This window comes from Rattus norvegicus, chromosome 7, assembly GCF_021556685.1.
Source record: "Rattus norvegicus strain SHRSP/BbbUtx chromosome 7, alternate assembly SHRSP_T2T, whole genome shotgun sequence".
Classification (NCBI taxonomy): domain Eukaryota; kingdom Metazoa; phylum Chordata; class Mammalia; order Rodentia; family Muridae; genus Rattus; species Rattus norvegicus.
The window spans coordinates 101,621,400-101,636,679 of record NC_141540.1 but is presented as its reverse complement, the minus strand read 5'-3'; positions in this window follow the sequence as shown (position 1 = coordinate 101,636,679).

The following is a 15,280-nucleotide window of genomic DNA, read 5'->3' as shown; positions in this document are numbered from 1 at the left end:
GGTGAATAAAGACACTGGTAGCCAATAGGTGGGAAGAAGAGACCTAGGTGGGTTTAGGTTTCTTGGGCTTGAAACCACAAGTCAAGGACAGAGAGGGCAGCCACCATGGAAATAAATGAATGTCTCAGAGAGGAGAAAGGAGAGTCGCCAATGCGTTAATTGAACCATAAAATATTTGCCTATGTGGGCTGGCCAATTGGAGAAGTCCAGATGAAACATAGTAAGTAATAACTTGAGTTATAGACAAGAAGGTAGATCCTAACAACATGGCAGGTAGACAGTTGTCCAACTATCTACCTGTTTAAGGCATACTTAAAAATGGAAAGGCTGTTATGTCTTTCATCTAAGAACATAAATGGTGCAAGGTGGGAAGAAATCCCATGCCAAGAATTTTTAAAATATTTATTTACTACACATTTTTCTTCTTTTTTCTTTTCTTTCTGTTTTTTTTTTTTTTTTGTTTTGTTTTTTGTTTTCTGGGTGTTTTGTTTGTTTTGGGAATTTTTGGCTTCTGTCTTTTTAATTCTTTGAAAGTTTTGTATAATAATATATAATGAACTTAAGTCATTTCCACCACCTTTCTCTCCTCTAACACTCTCTCCCACTGAAATCCTTCACTCTACCCGTTTCTTACTTTTCTGTTTACTTTTGGTATGTGATTCACTATGTGAATTAGGTGTTTATTGGAGGAGCCTGTGTGAGATGTTATTTACTACAACCCAAGAAACTTATCAGTGGCTACACCACTGAAGAAAATCACACACACACACACACACACACACACACACACACACACACAACACACACACACACACACACACACACACACAAATACCTCCTGCTGGCCAATTGTCTCTCATGGAGTGATGGGGCCCCAAGTGACCCTTTCTCTTCCATGATAAAATGTTGAGGGGCGGGTTGGGGATTTAGCTCAGCGGTAGAGCGCTTGCCTAGCAAGCACAAGGCCCTGGGTTCGATCCCCAGCTCCGAAAAAAAAATGTTGAGGGGCTTAATCTTGTTCAAATAAAGCAGCTAAATTATTTCATGCCATATGATGATGATATCTTTTTCAGGAATATCTTCCTATTTTCTAAGTTCTACATTCTTTCTGACTCCATAATGTAGAGCCCTATTTACGGTCAACATTCCACCAACATTAACTCTCTGTATTTTTGACAATTAAGATTTTGGAGCTTTTCTGTTTGTTTTCTCATTAGCTGCTTCCTACTTCAAAGCAAAGCTTTTCTGACGAAGTTTGATCCCAGAACTAATATATGAATGTATATATGAGTGTCTCAGATATACTTTCACATCATAACCATCTATCAAGACAATTGCAATTGGTTCCCCTCAAGGCTTAGATAGCCATGAGTTCATGACTTGGCTTATAAAACTGGGCATAAATTCCAAATTGTGAAGCAGATCTCAAATCAAATCAAACCATTGGCTATTCTCAAAACTGCTATGCCATCACTGCAGTAAAGGACACAGTTTACCAAATGGTCATTTTTATAGTTTACAAAACTTAAAGTTAGGGAAGACTGTGGATGAATTTTCTCCCACAACAGTCTGTATCATACCTTTTATAACAATAAAAGTTAGCCAGGTAAGAGAATATCTCAAGTTTAGTTCCAAAGTTATTTCGCTGTGTCCTGTGACCAAAGTGTGTGGCATCTTCAACAGTGTTTTATCACTAAGTCCTGGTGGATAACCAAGAGCTTTGTTTGGGTTAATTTTATAAAGGATTTTGACAATCTCTTGTCTCCATTCATTAAGATGTGTCTGTTCACATAACCTACACAATGGACAGCTTTTTTTTTTTGGCATTTGGGGAGCTATTTGACCATTTTTTAAAAGAGATCTAGTCCAGTTGTGGTCCTACAGTCATGCATGCCTTTCTCCTTCCTTTTTTTCTCTTCAAAGCAAGGTTCCTTCTTATCTTCTCAAGTTCCAGTCGGAACAGCTTGGAAGTTAGACTTTTCTGCATAAGTTCCTAAAAATGAAACCTTGGAAAATAAACCAATTAAAATTCCATGTTTAAGTGTCCTACAAAACAAAACCAGTATGTGTGTGCCGCACACCCATCATCTATTTTATTTATAAAGAATACAAACTTTCCACATACATTTTTGTGAAGTATGCTAGTCAGAATTCCCAGTGAGTGAAATGCGCCATCTAAATGAAAGCTATTACTAAAAGCTTCTTTGCTGTTTCAAAAAAAAGCTTATTTATGTACAGAAATTTAATATTTTACCTTCCCTCAATAACTTGGCATGGGATTTTAAAATGGAAATTACTTTGAAATAAAAATGTTTATATTTGTCAAGCTGAGAAGAATAAGTTGTTAAAACAATATGCTGAGGTGCTTTTTCATAAATTGCATCGGTTTTCTATTGCGTTGAGCTATCAGCTTGGATTAATGTAGTTCCATTTTGGATCAGGAGGGTCAGATGGAGTTGGTTGCACCATTATGGTTTTGATAGAGAACAAAATAATCTTTACAAAACAAGTAGAGTAAGAGCTCCAAATTTCACCTGTGCTTTTAATAGGCACAGGAAGCAATTCTGCGATGGTGCACAATCGTATTCCTTTTCAATTTGTAATACAACCAGCAAATGTTTGCTGCAACAGCCTTTTCCTCTGGTATATAAATAAATAAAGCCTGCTGCATTTTGTTTCTGAGGATGAAAAATTTCTCCAATGATTACAATCTTCTCTCGTGGATATCCTTCTAAGGTCAGTGCACACCACAGTGACAGATTCATTTGCAAAGACTCGGAGAACAGAACGTCATTTCAAACTTTTATCATTACAGAAATTTTGGCAAGTCTTTTGTTGAGATTAAAAATCTTACAGGGACTGTCTCACTCTGTCCTCAGGGCAATTCTCCAATGATTGGCTTTTTAGCTTTGAGATTACCATTTGAATATAAAATAATTTTTAGCTGTTTAGCCCTGGGCTGGTTCATTGTTTTTTAATGTATGTGTTAAGTGATAAGGCAGCCTGGGTTCTTTATTCAATGCTATAAATTTATTTTATATTTTGATTATTATATCGGAACTCAGATATTAAAGTGGATCAATGACCATTAACCTCCAGCATATTCATAGTTCGGTGAAAAATCTACTGTTACATTTCCTACCTTATAGAACTGATTTTATAAATTTTTCCACACATTCTAATTCTGTAGGGGATTAGATAATATGCTTGTTTCTCATCCTCACTTCAGAAATTCTGATTCAGTTTAAGGACCTGTTTTTTAAAGAGCACATTACATTTTTATGCCACACTTTGATACTTGGTCTGTGATTCCTACTGACAAAGCAATTGATAGATTCTACCTGCTTTCCAACCTCTATTAAATGGCTGTCTCTTTTGCTATCTCTTATGACTATAGAATGTGTTGTGACTAAGGGCTATATACATCAATACCACATATGTTCTTTATTGAGACATAGGCTCTGGGATTCATTACAAAATTCCTAAATCGAATACCTTTAGATGTGAAGCCTCTGAATCTGCATTTGAACTCATCTCACCCTCCAAAGTCACCAATGTGTTTGTAACTTTATTTCTAGCACCATTCCTCATATGAGGGCTTTGGAAATGGTTTTTTGTCTTGTTCTCTGAGAATCAGCCATTTTATTTGCATATTTTAGGCAGCTGTATCACAAATCAAATATATACATATATATATATATATATATATATATATATATATATTATGCCAAACCAACATAAATGTAGAAAACAGTGATGGATTTGAAGAAATAATATCATATCCACAGATAACTCCCATTCCCATTGTCTTTACGTTCTACTTCCTGGTACATTTCAATCTAGTCTTGACTTTCAGCCTTTTCCATTTTCTTTTCCGACTCTACACAGAGCTTCTTGTTGGAATCTAGAGTTGATAAGGTATTTCAAAGAAGGAAAACAGTATCCCTTGGGAAAAGCATCTTGTTTTAGACACATTAGCCTGAGTCTAATAGTTGAATTATTTGGTTAGAATTATTTGAATCATTTGTCAATAGAAACCTATAAAAAGGCAAAGGTACCAACTGTATATTAGTTGCTTTTGTTTCTGGGACAAAATACCATACAGGAACAACTTAAGGGAGAAAATTTTAATTTTTATTCATAGTTTAGTAGACAATGGTAAGGAAGACAGGACAGAAACGTTCAGTTGGCGAGTGAGCATGTAATGAATCTTGTTCACATCTTGCAGAGAAGGAATCAGAAAAAAAGAAATACAAGGGCCAGAGAAATAGAATAATCCCTAGTAATCTGATTCTACCAATTGGGTACACCTTCCTAAATGATCTATGAGATTCCCAGATAGTACTGTGTGCTGGGAAGAAGAGTTCAAAACATGCCCCTGTGAGAACAAATAGATACTGATGTGGAAATGTTAAATGAAGCATAGCGGAAGACTTGAGTTGTTACCGATGAATTCCATGTCTGAATACTAACTCAATTAAGGCATCTACATGGTGCAGATCCTTTAGAGCAGTGGTTTTCAACTTTCCTAATGACTCCTCAGCAATAAAATTATTCTTCGTATATTTTTTGGCTATAATTTTGCTATTGTTATGACTCTTAATGTAAATATTTGTATTTTCCAATAGTCTTAGGCAAAGGCATATAAGGGTCATTTGACACCCAAATGGGTGGTGTCCCAAAGACTGACAACCACTGCTTTAGACAAATGACACATTGGAATCTTCAGTTCTGTCAGTATATCAGCTCCTGGAAGAATGAAGCATGGTGTTGGGGTCATAACTAGTATGGGTGGTTTGTGATGGTGAGCATGAGGAAGTGGCAGTGCTGAGTACAAAGAGGCCTTAAGTCCTTAGCACTACCCGAATAGGACATTCTAGGCTGTTTCCTGGAGTACATTACAGTTCAGGCCTACAACCTTCTATATGCATATTTCTCCTATATGACAACTCTATTGAAATCCACTAGGCTCCAATTAAAATTGGTCTCTGGTTTATAGTTCTGAACAAATACAAAAGCCCACATAACAAATGTTTATTGCAGAAGCATCCATGAGAAACTTTCAAACTCAGAAAGTCTTTGCCTGAGCATTTGAGTCACCATGGTCAGCAGAAAGATTTAGTGACAAACTAGAAAAATAATTTTAGTTAAAGCTTAAATATAATTCTGAGATGCTACCAAGACTGTAAATCTGTCAGCTAGCAAGGCATCATTCCATTATGTTTTCCCAAAATCCATGCCATAATTTGTTATCCTTGCTATTGAATTCATATGACAGGGTTCTGCGTATGCCTTCTTTAATATTTACCATGTGTGAGACTTCAAATTTAATCAGCATCTTTCTGACAGTCTTGTCTTCATTTAGCTCCTAAAAGACAATAGCCTCATGGAAATATTAAAGAAACAATGTCCAGTGAATGTCAGAACATTAGAAACAATGAGGAAAATGGAGAGAGTGAATGGTCTTGGAGCAACAGCAAAGTTCATGATGTGCGCCTGGCCCTCCTCCACTTCCCTAAGTTCTTCACATGGAACTTTGGACTCAATAGTTACAGTGCTGTGCCTTGGACTGGTTAGCTTTTTAATCAACTATACATAAGCTAGAGTCATTGGGTAGAGTCAATTGAGAATATGCACTCATAAGATCTCCCTGTAGACATGTCTGTGCTGTGTTTTCTTGATTAATTATTGATGTATGAGGACACAGTTCACTAGAGCAGATGGTCCTGGGTTCTCTAAGAAAGCCAGTAAGCAGCACTCCTCTATGGCCTCTGTGTCAGCTCTTACCTCCAGGTTTTCGCCCTGGCTTCCCTCAGTCATGGAGTACGACCTGAGAGTTGTAAACTGAAATAAACCCTTTTCTGTCCAAGTTGCTTTTGTTTATGGTGTTTTATCACAGCAATGAAAACTCTGAGACAGCTGCAAATAGAGTTATTTTAGGAGTCAATATCAACACAGACCAGATGATCCCCACCAGTTCTAAAGCTGCACTCTGCGACAATTGCTCCTTTCACTTACTTTTTTCTGTGGCGTTGGGACTTGCTCACTGATGTGTCAGTAATTCTGTATCCTCTCTTTAGCATCTTTCAGAACATTTAAAAAAAGCTGTTTTACCACTTCTTGCTTCAGATACCTGAGAGACTTTTACCTACATTTGTATGTATGTCTGCAGTGCCACTGGGCATCCATCTAATGGTAGGGGCGTTATCAAAGTATCTCAGGGATGATGATAATCTAGTTAGATTTGCCTGCCACTCACCTCACTTACGTGTGACATCTGTCTCCTCTGTGTTTTTCTTTCCCAATACCTCTTTCAGTGAAATTTCACATCAAGTTGCTAAATGCTGCAAAACTGTTTTGAAATCTCTGTGCACAGAATATCTTGCCTAGCAATTGGTACATTAGGAAGAAAGTTTTTAACTAAAGCTGTAAAAATTTTCCTTTGAAGACCTATTTACCAAGGACCAATGAGGACACAGGGTACAATCCTGGATGCATTCCAACTTTATCATTGGCACAGTATTATCAACACCTCTCCAGTGTCCTTAAGATGACAATATTGACAATATTAATATCCACCAACTTACTCAATTCTTATCAGGTATCAGACTTTGTGTGAGATGTTTAGTACAAAGTCACAAATTCGCATATAAAATTCATTGGAACATGTATCGATCTTATATTTTAAAGGTTTAATTTTCTTGAGTGTATCCAGGTGCCAAGGGGGTGAAAATACATTAAGCTCAAGCCTACTCTTGGGTCATTAGCTTCTCAGATGTCATATGCATCAGGAGTGTCACCTGTACCTTATATTCTATATATTTCTATTATGCATAATGTGTCATGTAATTTGCTCAACACTGTGAGGAATAGCTATTACGTGTGTGTGTGTGTGTGTGTGTGTGTGTGTGTGTGTGTGTATTCACTCATGGTTAACTATATATTTATGTGACTATATGTGAATACATGAATGTATTTCCTCTTTTACCTCCCTAAGTACATCAAGAAAAACTATAGTTTTAATTTTAAAGATGCACCATTGGAAGACATGGAGTACACAGTGAGAATTTCCTATTTTAGATGACGTAGGTAACTAAACTCCAGCTCAAGTTGAGTGTTACTTAGAATTTTATCTACATTAGATATGGACAATGAGAGAGAAAAATGAATAGAAAGATATTTCAACTACAAGGAAAAGAAAGACTTGGGAAATGTAAGCTTTTCTTAGCTTTTCGTTCTGAAAAATCTTATAACTTTTTACACAATGACGTGGGCATTGCTCTGAAGCAAGGTCCTTGCGGAGACCAAAACAGTAATTTTTTACTTTTCTTCCCCCAATTAGACTTTTATTATAGAATAGATCATTCACATGAAAGAATCTATAGTGTTTAAATTATAATAATAATAGCAACACCAGTAATAACAATGATTAATGCCCAAAGACCTACCACTCAGCTCAAGAAAAAGCCCATGCCCTAACTATGTGTCTGCAATTATAGCCCAGCCCCAGGCACCAAAGGTATCCACTGAGCTGAATTCCATATTGGTTATCCTTTTGATTTCTTTTATAGCTTTTGAAACTGCATGCTCACAAAGACATGACATCTAGTTCTATTCCATTTAAAACTTTGTATAAATGAAATATCACTTACACACTTTTCTGTGGCGCTTCCTAAGTACTAGAATTTTGGAATTCACTCATTCCAATGTATGAATATGAGCTATCTTCATTTTCTGTCATCTTGTGTCCTATTTCATGTGTCCATAACTTAATCATGCAATCGACTACTGGTGAACTTTTGATTAATGGAGGGTTTTGTTTGTTTAATTAATTAAAGTTGCTCCTTGACATTCTGGTATTTTCCTTCTCTTAGCTACCTCCTACCACTGCAGGCTTCTCTCCTCCCTGCAAGTCCCTCCCCAGCCATCGTTCTTTGCTTTACTTTATGACCCACTGAGTTTAACAAGGGCTGTCTGTGTGACCATGTGACTGTGTCTATGCAGTAGAGCCTGGTGGGCTCAGCAGTGACTATATAAATGGCAGTAACATTTGACAAAACATTACAATAACTCCTAGAATATAACAGTGTCTAATAACTCAGCAGGGGCAATATGGCCCTATGTGCTCCAGCATGATCCATACTTGAGTATTGACTAGCCCAGTCTCGCACAAGCCTAGAGCAAACCACTGCAACAGCAGCGAGATCACACTTATAATGACTGTGTCATGCCTGAAATGGGGTATTTTGTAGGCATTCTTTCTTTCAGACCCCTCATTCTATTTATTCCCTCATATATTATGTGCCCAAGACTTAGTAGGGGTTATATAAATGTGCTGTTTAAAGGCTGACCACTCAATAACCACTAATTCTCAACATCTTGAGTAGCCATGAGTTTGTGAAGTCATGGTGTTCACTGCATAGAGAAGCTTCATTAGGTTAAGGGTAGTATTTGTTTGGGGTATAAGCAGATATTTTGTAGGCAGTTTGGTACCACATTATCATAGCTAAGAAAGCAATAGTTAAGTTCCTTTCTAAGGTCTATGATCTCCTTAGCCATTGGTTTTAACCAGGTGTACAGTACCAAGCATAAATTCTGTCCTTAGGACCAAACCAAAAATTCAACTGGAGAACAGTTATTATAGATGTATGCATGCATACATATGTACATGCATAAATGCCTCTCTATATAGATATATACGTTTTCATACATGCATATATGTGTGAGTAAGTATGTTTATTCATGACAAAAATATTAAGGAAGAAATGGGAATGAATTTGAGAGGGAGTGCAGGGCACGGGAGGAGTTTGGGGTCAGGTAAAGTTGGAAATGATATAAATATGGCAATCATGTAAGAAATTCTCCAAAATAATTAAATTTAAAAATTAAATTTTATTAATCATTTTATTTGTTTACATTTCAAATGATATCCCCCTTCCCAGTTATACACCCACAACTCCCCATCTCACCCAGCCTCCTCCCTCCTTTAGTGGGTGCTCCTTTACCCACTCACATGCTGGGGCATCTCACTATGCTGGGGCATCAAGCCTCCACAGAACCAAGGGACTCATCTTCTATTAATCTCAGATAAGGCCATCCTCTGCTACATATGCATCTGGAGCCATGGATCCCTCCATGTATACTCTTTGGTTGGTGATTTAGTCTCTGGAAACTCTGGTCCTCTGGTTAGTTGATAATGTTCTTCCTATGGGATTGCAATCCCCTTCAGCTCCTTCAGTCCTTCCCCTAGCTCTTCCATTGGGATCCTTGGGCTCAGTCCAATGGTTCTATCTGTATTAGTCAGGTTCTGGTAGAACTTCGCAGGGAACAGCCATACCAGCAAGTGCCTGTCAGCAAGTACTTCCTGGCATCAGCAATAATATGGGGGTTTGGTGTCTGCAGATCGGATGGATCCCTAGGTGGGCCAGTCTCTTGATGGCCTTTCCTTTAGTCTCTGTACCATTTTGTTGTCCCTAACTTTCCTTTGGGCAGGAACATTTCTGGGTTAAAATCTTTGAGATGGGTGTGTGGCCCCATCCCTCAACTGGGAGCCATGCCCATCTACTGGAGGTGGTCTCTACCTCCCCTTTTTGAGTATAAAACTTAAATAAAAAGTTATCTCTTCTTTAAAGTGTCCTAAATTTTATTTAGAAAAGTATTGTATCTGTCTTGGTCACTGGTCCACTCACAAGATCTACTAAAGTGCATCTTATGATATGCATAAAATAAGTATTTGAGGAACACCTGAAGAAAAGTAGAACGCACAAGACTAGGTGATCTTTAACTTGGCAAAAAGATCAGGAGAAAGGCAAGCTTAAGTCTCATGTTCTGAGCTTAGGCTTCATCAAAGTACCATCTGTCTAAATAGGTGACAAAGAGTTCATATTTTGATATAGTTCTTGTGAGTTGCCTGAAGATCATTCAACATGGATTCAATACTCGACAGCTGTTCAAGTTCATTGTGAGCATAGGTTAGGGTTGTGTCTGGCAGTCAGTCAGAAGTGTCTGTGTCACATGGTGATAGACGAGATCAGAGAAAATTGGGAATAAGAGGGAAAGAGCTGTGCAGAGAACTGTAGGGAATCAGTCATCAGTGTAACTGCAGAGGAAGACAGTCACTTACTGGTGGCCAGGAAAAGATGAAATGGCCACTAAGTCAAAAATACAACAGCAGGAAAGTTTCTTAAACTTCAATAAAATCCAAGAACATGAGGAATGTTTACAAATATTCTGTCATCACAAGGTCAAACTCACATAAGTACCAAGAACTGAGTCAGGTGCAACCATGGAACCTCTGAATCTTAACATCACACATTTGGATAATCCTCTTGAATTAGATGTCATTGTCTTATGAGGCAAAGTGTTTGTGACCTGCATTAAAACATACACAGAAAATGAAAGGAAGGTTGACTTAAATTATTTCCTTTTTCATTTAGGTTCTTACACATAAGTTATTTATTAAAGGATGTCCCAACCACATAGAACAAATGCAAGGAACCTGACCAACAAAGTAAACACCAGGGGAAAGTCCCAAATTTCAGGACTCAAGCTTACTAAAGGGCTGAGATCAAGCCATCAGTAGTGACTTAAATCTCTTCCCAGAGAATTGAAGGCATAGAAATACATTTGTAAGGAAGATGGGCAGAGGCATGAAGGGACAGCGCCTAAATGGCATTATTGTTGACTGTAAATCAACTTCATTCCTGGACTCTTTCATAATTTTGTGTGAACAATGAAAATAAAACATTAATCTGTAAACTGGAGAGGTAGCAAACACACAGTTTACAGATTGGCAGAAATAGCAATCTTCTAAACTCTCAATTACATACAATTTTGGAGGTTCATGGCAATGTGATCATAGGAAACTGAGGAAAAGAGAAAGTAGGCATGAATTCTAATGTTTAGAGTAGGTAGAAAGCCATCTGTCACATAGGTAACTTAGCTTCAAACACGGCCCGCTATCTGAAATGTTATCATCTAAGAATGTGTCATCTAGTATGTTGGCCAGCGTCATTTACATCCATGTAGATTTAATCTTAACTGGCTAACATAAGACTGATAATTTCTTTGCCCAGTTATACTAGCTACATCTCCAGGGTTCAGTAGAAATTCATGGCTGGTTGCTGACAGCATATTTTTGTCTACATAGAACGATCATTATAAATTTCTCCTTAAAGTGGAATGCCTTGGGATGGACCTTCCCAATGGCTCACAGCTAAACAAACATAGACATGCCAACATGGAAACAATTAAACTTGGTAGCAACCAGTTTAGGAGATTAATTTTGAAAGCAAGGGGTTGGGGGACAGTAGAATGAATCTCTTATGTGAAAAGCCTGGTAGATAGGCTCATGTTTATTTCTAAATCCAATTTGTATTTGAATTGAAAATCAGTTCCCTTCTGTCTACATTTAAAGCAGTTTTCTTCCTACACATATATGAAAGGAATCTAAAAGTGCCTTCCAGGGGAAAGCTGGGGTACTCAGCATGTAGCACACTTTGGGATATAGCTGTGGAGATTAGCTTGTGAAAAGGGAAGTGAGCTGTGAATTCAGAATCAAGAAAGAGAGATTAAGACCTGCAGTCTATAACTAGATAAGCAAAGGAAAAGCACAAAGACCAATTCATCCCTCCCCCTCCAAATCACACTGAGTCACCTCAGAGTTTGATCTTGACGCAAACTCGTGAGGTGAGTTGTGCCAGCAAGCATCTAAAACAAATGTTGTCTTTGCTAGTACTTTTGAGTTTTTAAGCACAGTGCTGCTGCCCTTTCTTAACCATGGACTTGGGGAATCTGTGACAAGCTGACTTTACTGACTCAGCAGCAACAAGATAAAATACAAACAAAAGAAATCACTTGGGTGCCAAGAAGACAACCAAAAGGAGACCTGAGTATTAAAGAAGGTAAAAGCCAAAGGAAATGTAATAAACCAATGGAATTCTCTTCTCTACTTTAGTATGACGAAGTAGTGATGTCAATATTAAAGCATTGTCAAATAAACATATTTTTCTGAGCATAGTTTTTTCCATTGTCTATTGAAGATAGAACTATTTCTTTCCCTCTCTTAAAAAAAAACACTTCATTCTATAGTCTGAAGGACCAAAATGAAGGCATGATGTAAAGACAGATGTGATCAATTCTCTTGAAGGTGCTTGGGGAAGGAAGAAAAAGGGGGGGGGGGAGTTCTTCATTTGAACATTTTTTAAATGTATGCATTAAATGTATACTATAAAATAAATGATACAATTTGAATTGATAAAGAACATACTTAAAGTAATGTTTTTTCTAATTGATTGTTTGAAAATATTGACAACAGCTAAGAAAATATTAGTTTTCCCGTAGTTTAATTTCAACAATATTTCCAAATTCCCCATGATAAAATTCAAATACCATAATTTTTATTTTTTAGTTCTTATCTGTTTGTTTGCTGTTGTTAATTGAGACTTTTATGCAAGCATATGACTGTTTTGATCAAATCTACCCCAACATCCTATCTCCTTAGATTCAAAAAAGCTATTCTTCTTTTATAAAATAGTTTTTTCTAAGCATTCACCAAGAAAATGATCCATGCATACAACCATCAAAATATGAGAAAATCCCACAGAGTAGTAAAATCCTGTGCAGCATCATAACCAATCTAGCCTTTCTTTTTCTCAAATTTACCTTTTATTGAACATATTGATGTTTTTCCTGGAATTTGGATAGAAAGCCAAAATACAGTGTGAAGAGAAAAGATTATGGTAGGAACCCCTGGCCTAGGAAGATGACCAAGTAGGAAGGACAGAAATATGTGGCATATAGAGTATGTAGAAGTAACTGTGATATGTAGCAGATTTTGGTTAAAGGACAGAGATTGTAAGTTTTCAGAGGTTTCTATACCTTAGAACAGAATGTAGAGAAAAAATTACTAGTGCATTTTTTCCAGTTCATCTTGTCTTTTTGACATCTAATCAGATGAACACTGTATCAGTCAATGTCATAAAAAGATGCTACTTGTCCTTAGCCAAATTATTTTCTTACATATTTATCTATTATTTTCCAGTATTCTTCTATTCTTCTTAAATTTCCTGTGTGTGTGTGTGTGTAAAGGAAAACAAGAATCTCTGACAAAACAATGATGGAATATGATCAATCAAAATGATTATGTGATTGAAGCATAGTCTCGACATCTTGTCTGAACAAATTATGAATAACAGCATTGTGAGGTATCAAAGCATTGGTAAGAATTTAATTAACCCAGGAAGCCATTGATATGACACATCATTAACATCCACACCATCAAGATTATGTCTGAGCAAATTACAACTGATGTCATCGTGAGGTACCAAAGCATTGGTATGCCCTTAATTAACCCAATCATACATCAAAAGCCATACCACAGGAATCTTAAAGGGTTTTAGTGAATCAAAGTACCTAAGTGCATAACGAAGGCTGTAAAGCACCTACAGCATGTATTGTGTTTGTGACTTCCCAGAACATAATGTTAATTTTACTTTAATGAACAAATCCGCGAAATATGTGTTGGGTTTGCAGTTGACATATCTGTGGTCATAGTGAATGAGACAGTAACTGACCGTTGCATAGCTCTACAGATGGTTAGCGGGTTTACCTTTTTGCTTAGCTTCCATAGAAAATAAATTTGCATGAAATACCTGTTGCATGAGAGTAGTGGAAAACATGAAATGAACGTGTGTGAGTGTTGGGCTTGTATTCATACATATGTCCATGCATTCAATACTTATCAAGACTCCATAACATACTTCATAGAAGAAATTATTGTGAGAATCCAAAGTATAAGTTGATATTAAGTGCAGGAAAGGGGGCCAGACCATTGATGTTTTTTCCTTATGGGGAATAACTAACATGTAATGGATCTATAATGACATTGAATTAAAGAGAACAGATATGGCTGTTATTCGAAGGAGAGCTGTGAAGATAAAGAAACACGCAGTCCCATCAAGTGTCCTGATGACCAATCATGACCAGGAACGCTTGAAACCAGGAAATTATATTGTCATCTCGATACCAAAACATGAAACAGGATCAATCACTAAGACGGCTGGTGAAGCACTTTTAGTGAGAGGAAAATGTACTGGAGATAGGGAGGTCATAGTTAGGGTGGTTGGAGTTTGTTCCAATAAAATGCTCCTGGAAATGCCTGCAAACCCTCTGAATCACAGAGACATCAAGACTATTTCTTTGCACCTAAGGGGCTTGTTTTCTTCATATTATAACTGCCATGGGGCTGGCATACACAAGAGCCTAGCCTCAAATAACCACAAGCAAATAAATTTATAATCTTAGAGATCTGGAAAAAATAAGTTAGTAAATGTATGTAAAGATACACCATCAAGTCCAAAGTGATGGGAACCTGTAATGACACAGACTGTTATTTGATTATTTGATTATTTGAACATGGAAGTTTCAAGCACATAATGAAAGGGACAAGCTTTTCAAATTGGGGTGTATTCTGAGGTGAGTAAAATCGCTGTAAGTGAAACTTTACAGTGGCCTATAAGATTGGTTTCTATTTCATATCTTTCCTCATTCTGTATGCCTTTTCCTAGCACAGTTGTTCTCAACCTTCCTGATGCTGGGAATCTTTAATACAGTTCCTTGAGTTTTTCTAACACTCCATCCATAAAATTATTTCATTGCTACTTCACAACTCTAAATCTGCTAGTTAAAAAACATAATTTAAATATTTGATATTCAACACCTAAAAAATTCAACCCCACAGATGGAGAAACCTGTCTAACACCTTCTATTACAGTAGGTTTATTGAATATACCTATCATCTCTCATCAGAATATTTTTCTTCTATAAAGTGTAAGGTGCTTCTCAGGAGCATCTTCACACAGAGCATCACTATATCATCTTACGTTTGTTCATCTGATTTTACAAGAATGTAAGCCCCATGAGAGCAGAGATATTTGAGTATTTTGTTCACTGATATATCCCAGAAAGGCAGAATGGTGTTTGAGCCCTGGGAAGCTTTTGAAACATGGTTCTTGATTTGAAAGGATAAGACAGGACACGACGAATACTGTGAGTATCATGTCCCGGAGCCTAGACATAATGTTCCTCACTACACTGCTGCTTTCCAATGTCCGTCAAAACAGCAGATGATCAATAATCACAAGGCTTTATAGAGTTAGCTGGGACAGGTACAAGTAAATAAAAACAAAGAAAATCCAATTTTCAATGTGCCTAAGGAAAAAAATAAAATCATCGACCAAATCTCATTTCGATATCAGTGGAAAATTAATAAATATTGAAA